This window comes from Mus pahari, chromosome X (assembly GCF_900095145.1).
Source record: "Mus pahari chromosome X, PAHARI_EIJ_v1.1, whole genome shotgun sequence".
Classification (NCBI taxonomy): domain Eukaryota; kingdom Metazoa; phylum Chordata; class Mammalia; order Rodentia; family Muridae; genus Mus; species Mus pahari.
This window is the reverse complement of record NC_034613.1, coordinates 112213624-112229479: the sequence shown is the minus strand read 5'-3', so window position 1 is coordinate 112229479 and position 15856 is coordinate 112213624. Positions and strand designations below refer to the sequence as shown.

General features: G+C 35.6%; 1 pseudogene; it reads left to right on the top strand.

Moving 5' to 3' along the window:
• Positions 1 to 2340: 2340 nt before the first annotated feature.
• Positions 2341 to 14735, top strand: LOC110314486 (annotated as a pseudogene).
• Positions 14736 to 15856: the final 1121 nt, after the last annotated feature.

The following is a 15856-nucleotide window of genomic DNA, read 5'->3' as shown; positions in this document are numbered from 1 at the left end:
AATTAGACAGATTTTGGTTGCTGCCAACATGTTAGTGAAATTTACTGCACCATCATGGATAATTGTTATAGTTCATAGGTGTTGTAACATGGTAGAACTATTTAACTGATTCTCTCACTTGAAGGTTTGCATAGTATTTTCTGGAATCATGGAAGCTAGACCACAAGAAAGAGATTTTTATTTCATATCCAGCTCTAGTCAAATGACTTATGTATCCTAATTGTGTGGTGACTTCTGCTATAGGCACCCACCCTCGACCCCTGAAGAACCAATAGCTACATCTATAATTTATATGGCTTTGTGAATGACTTAGACTACTCTAAACAAGTAATCCTTTGAAATGAATTTTCCTGTGTTTGGTACTTAGGTTTTGTCACCCGAGTGGCTTAACTACCTTAAAGATTATATGTTTATGTAAAAAGTCTTATCTTTTTTGGCCTCTGACAATTTGATTACATAGCTGACCTTGGAATAATAATGGTTTTAAATACAAATTTATGTAAATACATATATTGAGATTTGCAACAATTTAATAAAACCACCATGTACTTACAAAAAAAGTTGGGGAAAATAAGTATGTGATAAATTCTTAAAACACATGGATTATTACTTTGTCATTTATATAATACTTTGTCATTTACTATAATAGAGCATAGAAAATAGGAAACAGTAACACTTATCAGTATTCACACATAAGTGAATATGATACACCAGTCACAATAAAGACAGATATAAATACTAGTATATCAGTATTCTAATATAACTGTATAAAATGACTCAAGCACCTTTTGCTATTATATTAAGCACAATTACTGTTCTATTTACCTAACACATTGTCTGATACTAATCACCTCTGTATCTGTACAGTAAATTGCATGTCTTAGTGTGAAAAGTAATCATTTAATGCTGCCATATTTCACATGACATGTAAAATATTCCTTAATTTGTTGTTAATTTTGATGATAGGGCTTATGGACAGTAGCAGAATATTGACAAACATTTTTTAAAAAAATTAATGTTATAGACGAGTTAGCAACTGTCTAGATTTTATGCCCTGAACCCCCTCTACTTCAACAGCAATATGTGTTAGAGTATTCTTTGGATGGATTTTATTTGGAATCTGTACATCTGTACTGGCTAATTTTATATCAACTGGTCACAAGCTAGAGTCACCAGAGAAAGGGGAACCTCAAATGAGAAAAATTCCCTTATAAGATCCAACTATGTGATCAATGGGGTGGTGCCATCCCTGGGCAAGCCAGTCAGTAAGCAGCTCTCTTCCATGGCCTTTACATCAGCTCCTGCCTTAGGGTTCCAGCTCTGTTTGAGTTCCTGTCCTGGCTTCCTTCAGTGATGGAATACAATAAGCAAGCACACATCAAATAAACCCTTTCCTTCTTAACTCTGTTTTTGCTCATGTGTTTTTCAATACAGTAATAGAAACGCTAATTGAGTCCTTTGCAATTTCAAGAATATATCTCACTTAATATTTGAGATGTCTTTAGAAACATGGAATTTTAAATGCATTTTTGTTACCTTCTTTCTTACTTCTGGAACTCTAATAATTTAATTTTTTCCAACTTAGTATTATTTAATAGGGCCTTTATGCATTCTTTCCCCCTTTTAGCCATCTTTCTTCATTTTCTGGTGGAAATCTATTTTCTAATGGTGTTGTGTTTTAGAATTCATCAATCAAGGATGCTGGTGAAGCTCTTTGACATGTTTCCTTTTCTGTTATTTTTGTTCTTCAGCTCCAGGGGTTCCATTTGGTTCAGTTTTATGAGTCATACTTCTTTAATAAACTTATCATTTTGTTAATGCATGTCTAATTTGGTTTTGTTTATTCACCTATTTAGGTGCTTTCATTAAGCTTCTTAATGGTGTTTATTTTAATTCTTTTTAAGGCAATGGATGCATTTCTACTTCTTTGGAGTTGGTTATTCTTAGAACTTTACATCATTTTCAGAGAATTTGAAGGAAAACATACATATGTCTTTCAGTCTTTACAGGTAAGTTTTGGCAGTTAGTTTCTAAACTTGTGGAATATTTCTAATTTCACAGTTATGGATTGCAGTCATTTTATGTGGCTTTTTTAGGTCTACAGTGAAAATTATGTCTGACAGGTCACTTACAGGGGCTTAAACAAGATTGCCATTTTACTTTTCTGAGAAGATATTGACAACCTCTAGAAACTTGGTCAGTTGGCTTGGTTACTTAGTAATAATGAATATTCCTGGACTGTGATTTAGTGGTATTGGCCCAGACTGCAGGGATTCTCCAGAAGTACATTTTAAAAAATACTTCGAAATAGTTTTCTATATTCAGGACAAGGCGAAACATATGTCTTTCAAGAATACTGGTTTGGCAGATATGCTGTTAAAAATGAAGCTAAGAGAGGATCAGGAGAACTCACAGGGCTACTTCATGACCAAGGACAGCAGCCTTGCCTTTCAGGTATACAGATGAGTATCTTTCTAAGTCCTTAGGAAAAGAAAAGTACACCCACACTATAGTTGGGAGGAACAGGAACTTAATTATATAGTTTCCTCAAGATCTGTAGGCATTGTTGTTTGTCAGGCCTGCATTTATGTGCACATGTGGGCGTGTCTCCTGTGGAGTTCCTGGATAAGTAGTACTTCTCTTATATAATGAGAGAATGAAGCTAGAGCCAGATCAAAATCCATGCCAGAACCCATAACTGAGTCTGATACTTAAAGGATTAGTGGGTTTCTTCTCTCCTGGATTTCCTGTTTGATGGTACTAGTGGCTGGACCATAGTCAAATGGGATAATAGCCAAATCCTCAGAGGTAAAGGCATGATTCTAGCCTTACTGGGATCTGTCAACATTTTGAACCTCCTACCTGGATTCCAAAGCTCCTGCAAAGTCTCATTTTTGTCAAAGATAAATGCCAAATTATTGTCATTGTAGGAGTATAACAGCAGGGGACCCACTATTCTATCATCTTGCTTTACACATTGTCTTGTTTACTGTTTTGTTTTTTATATTTTGCTTTTAAGTTTTCCTTACTGATTTTTTTTTTGTTTTTTTGCAGAGGACATTAAGTATGATAGTGTAGGTTCTTGATTTCCTCCTCTTTTAAATATCATCTGTGGTATAAACAAAAGAAAAACTTTTTGGCTTTAATTAAGATTACATCAAATCAGTACATGAATTTTGCTGCTAAACATTATTTGAAAATACTGAAATTTTCTGTGTATCATACTCCATTACTCCTCATTCTTATATTCCTAATCATTCTCTGATATATTTTTTGTTTGTTTTCCAATTATTGCAAATATTTTATGAACTATATCACAGTTACGCATCATATTATTTTATTATATATGGTAATCTATACTTTTTAATTTTTTGCTAGTAATGGAAACAGATTTCATTTTTCTATACTGATGTTTATCTTACAATCTTTTAATTGATAATTTCAAGTCACCTTTATTTGATTCCTTGAGAATATTTTATATTAATGCTTGTATAACTGGAGCTCTATTTCTCTTGACATTTTATGACATTTGACATTTTATTTATTATATTGTTTATTTCCATAGCCAATATTGTCATGATGGTGGTAAATGGATGTAGTGAAATTGTATATTCTTATATTTTTTGAACCTTTGAGGGGTGTGCATTCTTTCATTGTAATTTATAACTTGCTATAAGCATTTGTCCAGTACATTTTATCACAGTAAAGGCATTTCGTTTTTACTTTGCTTAGTAATTATCTTTAATATCACCTGTAGACTGAACATGGTAAATTCAATAAATCATGTCAATTGTCTCTTTTATAATTATTGGCAGTGACTATAAGCTTTTTGATTTACTATAAGAAATTGAATATATCTATATTTTTAAGTTGTAGCAACTTTGTTGCACTGCAAATATCATTTGCTCATATTTTACTTTTGTGACATAGAGCTATAGCCAAAGTTCCTAAAATAGTGTTTTAGAATCATGCCACTAATCTGAGCTATTCAAATGTATTTTCCTACATTAATACTTTTACTTGTGTTAATATTAGACTGATGGCTTCAGACATGATCCTGACTTTTCTACCTCTAGGAAAATAATCTGTGGGATAGCAATTATTTCTTCCTTCAGTGTTTGCTAAGATCCAGTATTGAAGTTATTTGGACCTGAAAATTTCTATGAAGGTTCTTCATGTTCAGTTATTTTATTGTACATATGAGATAGTTTATTTTCTTAATATTTGTTTTTATTTTGAATGCAAATTAAAGCTATTAAGTGCAAATATCATCAGACCACACTTTGCAGAGACATTTTAATATCTATAAAACAGTGTCCAAAACTTAAAGCCAGCTCAAAACTGCCTCATGGAAAGCAAATTGGCTTCAGCTCCTTTGCTGTAAATTTCTGCTTACTCTCTTACCTCTTCTGCTAGATACAGCTCCTCTACCCCCTTAAATGTCCAATGTCCACTATTCCTTTTTATTAATTTATTTATTTATCTCAGTTTCCTCTTCCTCCTCTCCACCCAATCCCTCTCTCCCACTTTACCTCCCCCACTCCTTCCTTCCTTTCTCCTCAGAGAAGTTGAGGCCTCCCACGGATATCATCCTGACTTGGCATATCAAGCTGTGGTAAGACTAGGTTGATGTTCTTCTATTTATGCCAGAGAAGGCAGTCAAGTTAGGAGACAGGGATCCAAAAGCAGGCAAGGGGGTCTTGCTCCTGCTATTAGAGGTTCCATATGAGGACCACGCTGCACATCTGTAACACATGTGTAAGGGAAATAGGTCAGTCCCATGCATGCTCTCTGGTTGCTAGTTCAGTCTCTGTGCCCCCTGAGTGCTAAGGTTATTTGATTCTATAGATTTTCTTGTGGTGTCTTTAACGCCTTTCCTCTTTTCAATCCTTTCTTCCCTTATTCCACAAGATTCCCTGAGCTCTGCCTAATGTTTGGCTGTAGATCTCGGAATCTGTTTTAGTCAGCTGTAGGGTGGAGCCTCTCAGAAGACAATTATGCTAGGTTTCTGTTTTCAATATAACGGAATATTATTAATAGTCTCAAGATTGGGCTCTGTGTTCTATCATGGGACTAAAGTTGGACTAGTCATTGGTTGGCCATTCCTCTCTTTCTTTCTTTCTTTCTTTCTTTCTTTCTTTCTTTCTTTCTTTCTTTCTTTCTTTCTTTCTTTCTTTCTTTCTTTCTTCCTTCCTTCCTTCCTTCCTTCCTTCCTTTCTTTTTCTTTCTTTCTTTCTTTCTTTCTTTCTTTCTTTCTTTCTTTCTTTCTTTCTTTCTTTCTTTCTTATTATTTTCTTTATTTACATTTCAAATGCTATCCCGAAAGTTCCCTATACCCCACCCCTGCCCCTGCTCCCCTACCCACCCACTCCCACTACTTGGCCCTGGCCTTCCCCTGTGCTGGGTCATATAAAGTTTACAAGACCAAGGGGCCTCTCTTCCCAATGATGGCCGATGAGGCCATCTTCTGGTACATATGCAGCTAGAGACAGGAGCTCAGGGGGTACTGGTTAGTTCATATTGTTGTTGCACCTACAAGATTGCATCCCCCTTNAGCTCCTTGGGTACTTTCTCTAGCTCCTCCATTGGGGGCCCTGTGTTCCATCCAATAGCTGACTGTGAGCATCCACTTCTGTGTTTGCCACATTCCTCACTTTCTATTCCCTCTTTATCGCTGCACCACTTACAGGCAGGAAAATTATGGGTCAAAAGTTTTGTGGTTGGGTTGTTATCTCCATCCATTGGAACTCTTGCCTAGTTATAGGAAGTGATGGTTTCATATTCCTTGTCTCCTAATTCTAGTATTCTTAGCTAGGGTCACCCTCATAGTTTCCTGGGAGTTTCCATTGTGTTCAGTTATTTAAACTAAAGAATTGTTTGTTTATTTTACTGCTTATAGAAATTCCATAGTGTAACAACTTTCATGGTCAGTAAGTAGTTAATTTGTTCATCTTTTAGTTGACTATTATGATATTTTCATGGCATTCTTTTTGTCTACCTGATCTATAATGAAGAGTCAAAGATACATGCTTGGCATGAGAAATTGTATTCCATATGTGGCAACTGAAATCTATATTTTTTTCTATATTTGGATATTGTAAGGGTGCTAATATTAACATTGATGTGTACATATATATTCAACTCTCACAAGTTTTCTGTGTTGATTTTTTTTATCTTCTTTGGTTACTTTTTATTTTATTATTTTGATACTACAGGAAGTACAATTATTTCGTTTATTGAATTATTGATTAATCATTGCTAATGTATAATAAGGAAACTTAGTCTCCATATTGACTTTATATTCTGAAATATTTATACTAACATAGATTTTTTTGGAATGAGTTTTTTCATTAGTGTTATTTTCATTTAGGATCATTTAATCATAGATCAGAGATGATTTTGAAAGCTGTTTTATTTTTTTCTTTTATTTTCTTTTTTTCAAGACAGGGTTTCTCTGTTTAGCCCTGGCTGTCCTGAAACTCACTCTGTAGACCAGGTTGGCCTCGAACTCAGAAGTCTGCCTGCCTCTGCCTCACAAGTGCTGAGATTAAAGGCATGTGCCACCACTGCCTGGCCAAAAGCTTTTATTTTCTTGACTTGTATAGTTAATATCACTAAAATCTCCTTACTACATAGAGTATAATTTGCAAAATTGAGCATCTTTCTTTTCCTTGCTATCTGAATGAAAGTCTAAAATGTATCACAATGATGGTAGAAGTAGTGATTGTATACATGATCTCCATCAAGCAGATCTAGTCTTTTACTTATTCGTATGTGGTTTTATATGGTAAAGGTGTTGGATGTTGCCCAACTATTTTCTAGTATTTATTGAGGTGATCACATACCTCATTGATCTTTATTCCATATATCTAGTACTTTGTATTGATTAATCTTTCATATATCTAATCAGATAAGCACTCTACTGTGTTTTGAATGTGAAATATCCCCCACAGGATAATTTCTTTGAAATTTGGTTCCAAGCTGGAGGAGGGACCTATTGGAAGCAAGTATATTACTAGGAGTAGGCCTCTAGGTTTTATATCCCTTCTCTTCTTCTTGCTCATCTTTTGAGATTTTTGTCATTGTATAGAGCCACCTTAAATTTCTGCTGTCATGCCTCCCCACAATAATGGATTGTATCTAATCTTGAACTGTGAGTCAGAAACAATTAAGTTACATTTTCTTGTCAGATATTAGGTCAAAGCAATAAGAAATGTAACTTAGACAATCCAAATAAAAATACTAATGATTGTGGCTTAATAATACTTTTAGTGTATTTAGTATGCTACCCCACTCAGTTATAAGTATATTGCTTAAAATTGTTGTATCAATCATTATAAGACTCAATGGTTTATTGCTTTGTATTTTCTTCATTTAATTTGTTCTTTGACAGTTTAAAGAAAATTTAATTCATCATGTTTTCTCTCAATCATAACCACTTTTATTTGACTCGAAAACCTGACATTATCCCCTTCTCCCTATGTGTCCCTTTCCCCAATTTATGTCTTTCTTGTTTTGATTTAACAAGGCTTATCTTTTCAGTCATGGCTTCTCATTTATCCATTATGCTTGGGAGGCTTCACTACTTGGAACACATCAAAAGACAATTACTATTCCTATCCAAGAATATATTAGTAGCCAGCTGTGCTGGCTAGTTTTATGTAGACTTGATACAAGCTAGAATTTTCTGAAGAGAGGAAACTTCAATTCATCAAGGTAACAGCATAAGATCCAACTGTGGTGCATATTTCTGAATGGGTGTTTGATAGGGAAAGTGTCTAGTTCATGATGGGTCTGTGGGTGGTACCATCCCTGTGGGGTTGGCCAGATTTTATAAGAAAGCAGGCTGAGCACACCACGATGAGCCAGCCAGTAATCAGCACTCTTTGATTGCCTCTGCATCAGCTCCTGCTTCCAGTTCCTTCTCCATTTGAATTCCTGCCCTGATTTCCTTCAATGATGAAGGGTGATATGGAAGAGTAAGCCAAATAAACCCTTTGCTTCCCTACTTGCTTTTGGTCATGGTGTTTCATAATAGCAATAGTAATCCAAACTAAGATGTCAACCATTCAGCTGTAAAGTGTAGGGCTCCAGATAACTGTCCATGATCCATGATTACCACTTAATATGTCTTGTCTTATATATGCCATGTTTAGGCAGTGTAGGCACTGTGAAATCATGTTTGCAAAGGTTGTGTCCTGCACTTAAGATAGCTTTTTGTAGCACTCTTTCCTATCTTCTGGATTTTACATTGTATAAATTTAGGGATGAACACTCAACTATTATTTATTTTGTCTTTCTCTTGCTGTGTTAATTTGTGTTAATTTGTTAATTTCAAGAGCCAAGTGATACAAAATCATTGGCTTAAATATTAAAAAGCTATTTTGTTAGAGTTCTTAAGGATGAAACGGTGATATCAGTGTGATCGTATAATCTTGCTGAAGTATCTTTTGTTTGCTTCTCCATAGTTTTATTCCATATATCTTTTCATAAGATCTTCCTTCATTTGCATGCCTGTCTGGTGTCTCTTTGTTTTCTATAATATTTTTTAGTATATGAACCAGATTGGAATAAGGCTAGCCCAGTTAGTCTATTTTTAACTTAATTATCATTTTAAATTATTCGCTTGAATTGATTTTTAAATGTTCCTCCTCCATATGTAGCCCTGTTCTGAGGTATTCAGAGTTAGGAATTCAATGTATGAATTTTCGAAGAATACAATTAAATCTACAACAAATCTGCTCTCTTAAGCCTCAGTTTCATGTCAATCTCACATATAAAACACCTCTGTGCTCTCCAACAAGCTAGCAGATGATTTAGCCAGATCTAGAAACAAATTTAATTACTGAATCATATTGAAATACTATGTTTATTGATTGTGGATGTAGCATGATATATTATAATGGTACCGATTGTATACAAATACATTCAAATTCAAAAACTGAGAAAATGAAATAAGGGTTCCTAGTTCAAAAAAGGCCAAAAACATGGATGGGCTACTCTACAACATTTTAAGTCTCTAATTATCTTCTTGCACTCCTTTGTCTGAGCACAGCTTGGTGGTAGCCTTAGTAACACTGTGGACTAGATCTCTCTTATAGATTCTTTATCTGTTAGATAAAATAATTTAAAATGGGACTTGAGGGAATCTAAAATAGAATTATTGGAGTTCCAGGGAGGGGAAAAAAAGTGATAGGGTAGCTGAAGTTCTTGTAAGTTACCATGAGGAGGGAGAAGGAAAGGAAGAAAGTCACATTTTGTATGTTAGAGATTATGAAATCAGGCAGATTCAACAACAAAAAGCTGTAAGCATCCAAAATGAACAATAGTTTCTACAGATAGAGAGAGAAAAGTATGCTTGGAGCAAAGTGGAGATTTTTGGTTCCTTTGGAGACTCGGTTAAGTGATAATGGTGTTGTTTGTTTGTTTGTTTGTTTGTTTTTTCAGGGAAGACAAGTGAAAGAATATTTTGCTGAAGCAGACACAAGTAAAAGAACGTTTTTTCTGAAACCAACACAGATAAAAGGACATTTTGTTATAGTAAACATGTAAGAGGAGACATGATGTTTAGGAGACATGATGTTTAGAAAGAATCTAAATATGACTCCACAAATGGTGGGAGCTGGAACATTGGTTTACCTTGCTCTGTCTTGCTGGTTTTGCTAATCTTGCTAGTCTTCACAGACAACACACATATATTGGTTCACCTTACATTTCATTGCTGAACTTAGCTTGTGGCAACTTTATAAAGAGAAACTGACAAAAGAACTTCTCTTGAAGATCTAGTGGACAAGACTGAGAACAATGGAAACTGGATTGCCTCAAAGAACTTCTCAATCCAATATATGTGTATATATATATATATATATATATATATATATATATATATATATCTCAAGAAGATGGACTCCAAAAAATCAAATAACCATATTAAAAAATGGAGTACAGAGCTAAACAAAGAATTCTCAACTGAGGAATATCGAGTGGCTGAGAAGCACCTGAAACAAAGTTCAACATCCTTAAACATCAGAGAAATGCAAATCAAAATAACCCTGAGATTCCATCTCATACCAGTCAGAATGGCTAAAATCAAAAATTCCGGTGAAAGCAGATGCTGGCGAGGATGTGGAGAAAGAGGAACACTCCTCCACTGTTGGTGAGATTGAAAGCTGGTACAACCACGCGGGAAATCAGTCTGGCGGTTCCTCAGAAAATTGGACATAGTACTACTGGAAGATCAAGCAATTCCTCTCCTGGGCATATACCCAGAAACTGTTTCAACTTATAATAAGGACACATGCTCCACTATGTTCATAGCAGCATTATTTATAATAGCCAGAAGCTGGAAAGAACCCAGATGTCCCTCAACAGAGGAATGGATACAGAAAATGTGGTACATTTACACAATGGAGTACTACTCAGCTATTAAAAACAATGAATTTATGAAATTCTTAGGCAAATGGATGGATCTGGAGGAATCCTTAGTGAGGTAACCCAATCACAAAAGAAGTCACTCATGATATGCACTCACTGATAAGTGGATATTAACACAGAAACTTAGACTACCCAAGATACAATTTGAAAAACACATGAAACTCAAGAAGGAAGACAAACATGTGGATACTCCATTCCTTCTTAGAATGGGGAACAAAATACCCATGAAAGAAGTTACAGAGACAAATTTCAGAGCTGAGACAGAAGAAAGTACTATCCAGAGACTGCCCCCCTGGAGGGGATCCATCCCATATACAACCACCAAACCCAAACACTGTTGCATATGCCAGCAAGATTTTGGTGACAGGACCCTGATATAGCTATCTCTTGTGAGGCTATGTCAATGCCTGCCAAATACAGAAGTGGATGCTCACAGTCATCTATTGAATGGAACACAGTGCCCCCAATGGAGGAGCTAGAGAAGGTTCCCAAGGAGCTAAAAAGGGTCTGCAACTCTATAGGAGGAACAATATGAACTAACCAGTACCCCACAGAACTGAGTCTCTAGTTTCATATGTAGCAGAGGTGGCCTAGTCGGCCATCAGTGAGAGGAGAGGCCCTTGGTCTTGCGAAGACCATATGCCCTAATACAGGGGAATGCCAGGGCCAGTAAGCAGGAGTAGATGGGTTGGGGAGCAGGGGGGCGGTATATGGGGCTTTTGGGATAGCATTTGAAATGTAAATGAAGAAAATAGCTAATAAAAAATGGAAAAAACCCACAAAAAACATCACCCTAAAAAAAAAAAAAGAATTTCTAAACAGCTAAGTCTACTTCCCCCATATGCCAATAACTATTCTTTTCCATAACCTCTGGTGAGTGGTGGGCTAGAGCAGAGACTGAACTCTTATTAAAGTAGGTTCTGAAAAATATACGGCTACAATGGAGTTCCAGGGCAAGCTAACATAGGTTTTAGCCAACTTCTGGAAAAAGTTTGTAAAAAGTTTGTTTCATGGAAAGACTGTGGGCTTTTGTTTTGTAAACTAAGACTCAGAAATCAGGCAAGGTTTAATAGCAAATATTTGTAAGCAACTTCATCAAAAGAGAAGAATTTGGGGTATTCAACTCCTCTCTAATTAAAAAAAAAAGATAGCCATTCCTCTTGTCTTGATAATGTTTTCAAGTGTACCATGTGTCTGTATATATTTGGCCTCTAGGGTGGTCATCTTTATGTATGAAACAGGATTGTTTCCAACACAAGAACCTTGTTTGAGCAACGAAGGAACCTGCTGTTCATTTCAAAATGGTAGTGTAAACCACTAGCCAAACCACTTAGTGAATACTGATCATTAACCATGTTGTTTGTATCAGAGAATATCAACAGGTTGGGATTCACATGAAATGTATGTTCCTGAAATTGGAGGTAGCTGATATCTACAATCAGGAAAAATGATGCCATTGCCTATGGGTGTATCATTTCTAACATCAGAAGCTATTGCTTCTGTCCCTTGTGTCACCTGAAACACAGAAGCTGTAAAAGGTTCTTTTCATTTTCTTTCTTCTTGCATATTATCTTCTATCATTACCATTCTGATGGAATTGCAACACTGCTCAGCTTCTTTCAGCCTTCTCTAATTCAACAACAGGGGTCAGCAGCTTCTGTCCATTGGCTGGGCACAAATATCTGCATCTGACTCTTTCAGCTGCTTATGTCTTTCAAAGGGCAGTCATGATAGGCCCCTTTTTGTGAGCGCTCCATAGCTTCAGTAATAGTGTCAGGCCTTGGGACCTGCCCTTGAGCTAGATACCATTTTGGGTCTGTTGGTGAACCTTCTTGTCCTCAGGGTCCTCTCCATTTCTTCCATACCTGTAATTCTTTCAGACAGGAATAATTATGGGTCAGAGTTGTGACTGTAGGATGGCAACCCTATCCCTCACATGATGTCCTGTCTTTCTGATGGAGGTGGGCTCTACAAGTTCCTTTTCCCTACTGTAGGGTATATTTCATCTAAAGTCCCTCTCTTTGAGTCCTGAGATTCTCTCACCTCCCAGATCTCTGGTACATTATGGAAGGTCCTCCCAGTCTCCTATTTCACAAGATTGCCTGTTTCCATTCTTTCTGCTGGGCCTCAGGGCTTCAATTCTTTTCCCTCACCCAATACCAGATCAGATTCCCCATTGCCCCCACTCTCCCCTCCCACCTTGACTACCTTCCCCTCCTAGGTCCCTCCCTCCCCACTTATGATTGCTTTCTTCTCTCTCCCAAGTGGGACTGAGGCATCCTCACTTTGGAACTTCTGCTTTTTGAGCTTTTTGAGTTCTGTAGACTGTATCTTGGGTATTCTGCAGTTTTTTTTTTTTTTGTTTTCTTTTGTTTTTTGTTTTAGTTTTAGTTTTTGTTTTGGCTAATATCCACTTATTAGTGAGTACATACCATGCATGTCCTTTTGGGTCGGAGTTACCTCACACAGGATGATGTTTTCTAGTTCCATTCATTTGCTTAAAAAACTTAGGATGTCCTCATTCTTAATAGGTGAGTAGTATCCCATTGTGTAAATGAACCACATTTTCTGTATCCATTCTTCCGTCATGGGACATCTAGGTTGTATCCAGCTTCTGGCTATCACAGATAAGGCTGCTATGAACATAGTGGTGCATGTGTTCCTGTGGCGTGGTGGGGCATCTTTTGGGTATATTCCCAAGAGTGGTATAGCTGGGTCTCCAGGTAGATATATTTCCAATTTTCTGAGGAACTTCCAGATTGATTTCCAGATTGGTTGTACCAATTTGCAATTCCACCAGCAATGGAGGAGTGTGACTTTTAAACAATATTAATGTGTACTAATCTTTACTCATTTCTTATATTCTTTTTTTTTTTTTACATTTCATGTTTTATTTTGTTGCTTCTCCCTATTTTTTCACTATTCAATAATTTCTTATAAAAGTATTACAATTTATGGGGAACTTTGGTATAATCTGAAATTTTTTCCATTTTTTTAAAATTTATCCTTAATTTTTTTTACAGTCCAAACTTTATTCCCCTCCTGGTCCACCCTCTGACTGTTCTACATCCTGTACCTCCTCCCCCCATCTCCAAGAAGATGTCGTAAAATCACTGTGTGTGTGTGTGTGTGTGTGTGTGTGTGTGTGTGTGTGTATCTTTGTAATTAAAGTATCTTGGGAAGTTGATATGTTTGCTACTATAACTCGTGCTCTTCTTAGTGTTTTCTACTTAAATTGTATTTTATGTATGTACATTCGCTTCATTATTATTTCTCTGGAATAGTTTTCTGTTCTTTCACTGTCAATTATGTTTTTAGACCTTTAGAAATTATCTTATAAACTGGATCCTTTATTTTTTAATCCATTGTGCCAATCTACCTCTTTGATACCCAAATACTGGAAATCTAACTACTTCCTTAAGATCATTCAACATTTGGATGATTATTCAAAATTCTTTATTGTGGGGACAGACAATGTAAACTTCAAGCAGATTGAGCAGAACTGCATGCCTCTTAGAAGGAACACTATGGTGATGATGCTTATGAACATCGTGATATGCCAGTCCATTTAAGGGCATCTTTAAAACAACTCAGCACTTGAGAAAGTGTTCCCTCACATCTTGGGTAATGTGGGATTTGCCTCCACAAAGGAGGACTTCACAGAGTTTAATGACTTACTGATGGCCAATAATGTGCTGGCTACCACCTGTGCTGGTGCCATTGCCCCATATGAGATCACTGTGCCAGTACAGGGCATTAATCTGGGGCCTGAGAACCTCTTTTGTCTTGGTTTTAAACATCACCACTAATATCTCCAGGGTTTTCATTGAAATTCTGTGTAATGTTCAGCAGATAAAACTGAAGACAAAGCAGGAACTGTAGTGCTACTCTGACAAATATGGTTAATGTCTCCTCTTTCTCCTTTGAACTGATCATCTAGCAGGTGTTTGATAATGGCCGCATTTATAGCCTGGAAGTACTTGGCATCAAAAAGCTGACTCAACACTCACATTCTAGAGGGTGTGTGAAATATTGCCAATGTTTATCTCCAGATTATTTACCTGAATCTTGCCTCAGTATCATACTCTATCATCAATGGATACAGGTGAGTCCGGGCTTTGTCTTTGCAGACTGAGTACACCTTCCCGCTTGCTGAAAACATCAAGGATTTCTTGGCTGATCTATCTGAGCTAGTGGCTGCTGTTCCTGCTGCTACTGCAGCTTGTGCCAAGGCTGAAGCAAAGAAAGAATCAGAGAAATCAGTTGATAATATGGATTTTAATCTCTGGCTAATCCCATAAAAGCATCCAGCTGTGAATCATGGAAATACAGGTTTCTTTCATTTTTTTAAAAGAAGTTACTGTCAACAATTCACATTAAAAGTAATTTATAGCTGGATGCCATATTCATTTTTACTTACACAAAACAAAACAAAGCAAGAAACATAAAATTTCAACAACATAGTCATACCACATTAGGCAAAACTTTTATTTGCCATTTTGTAATGTTTTTCTATAAATATTAGAATTTTCTCCTTTGTTTCTTGCTAACTTCTTTTGTGTTTGACTTTGTCTTGTGCCATACAAGAATTTATTTCTACCTTTGTTTTAAGTTTATCATATTGCTTTCCTTATTATCAGGAGAATCATATATAACATAATCAATTTATTTTAGGGTATTTTAAGAGGATTTGATTCAAGGTACATATATAACTCTTTGAGTTCCTTGATTCTTTTTAATGTTAGTGCCTTCAATTCTATCCTTATATGTTTTAAAACATTTGTATATTTCAATAATTATGTTATTAAATTTAAATACTATAGAAAAGAGAGTGGAGTAAAGAGTAAATAGTATGTTACTATTAGTTTCCTTATTTATAAATGTACTTAACTTTATTCAGAAACTGTACATTTTTGTATTTTGAATCACTACTTAAATTTGACTTGAAAAATCACTTTTAGCATTTCTTCTATGATTGTCTAGTGGTAATGAAGTCCTTTGGTTTTATTAGTGTTGATATTTTTAATTTATTCTTTGTTTTGGAAGAGTAGATTTGCTTGGCATACATTCTTTAGTGATTAGCTTTTTTCTGTTGTTTTATATATTTCTTTCGACTTTTAAAAGAAATTATATTGTTGATATTAAGAAGTTCTTTAATGGTTTTATTAATTTCATATCCCAATTTCTGACTATTTTGGATATCAGAACATGACAATCTTTATAAATGAGGTCTATTTAAATATAACCAGTTTCACAATTCTTTTGAAAGTATGGTAAATTTAGATTTAACCAAAATCAATGACTAATATTCTTATAAGATTAACAGAGTACAATGAAACAAAGAAGTAGGCAACTTAAGGATCAAAGTAAACATATATTGCCAAACAGAAACTATATAGTCTGAAGAATTCCTTATGCGTGC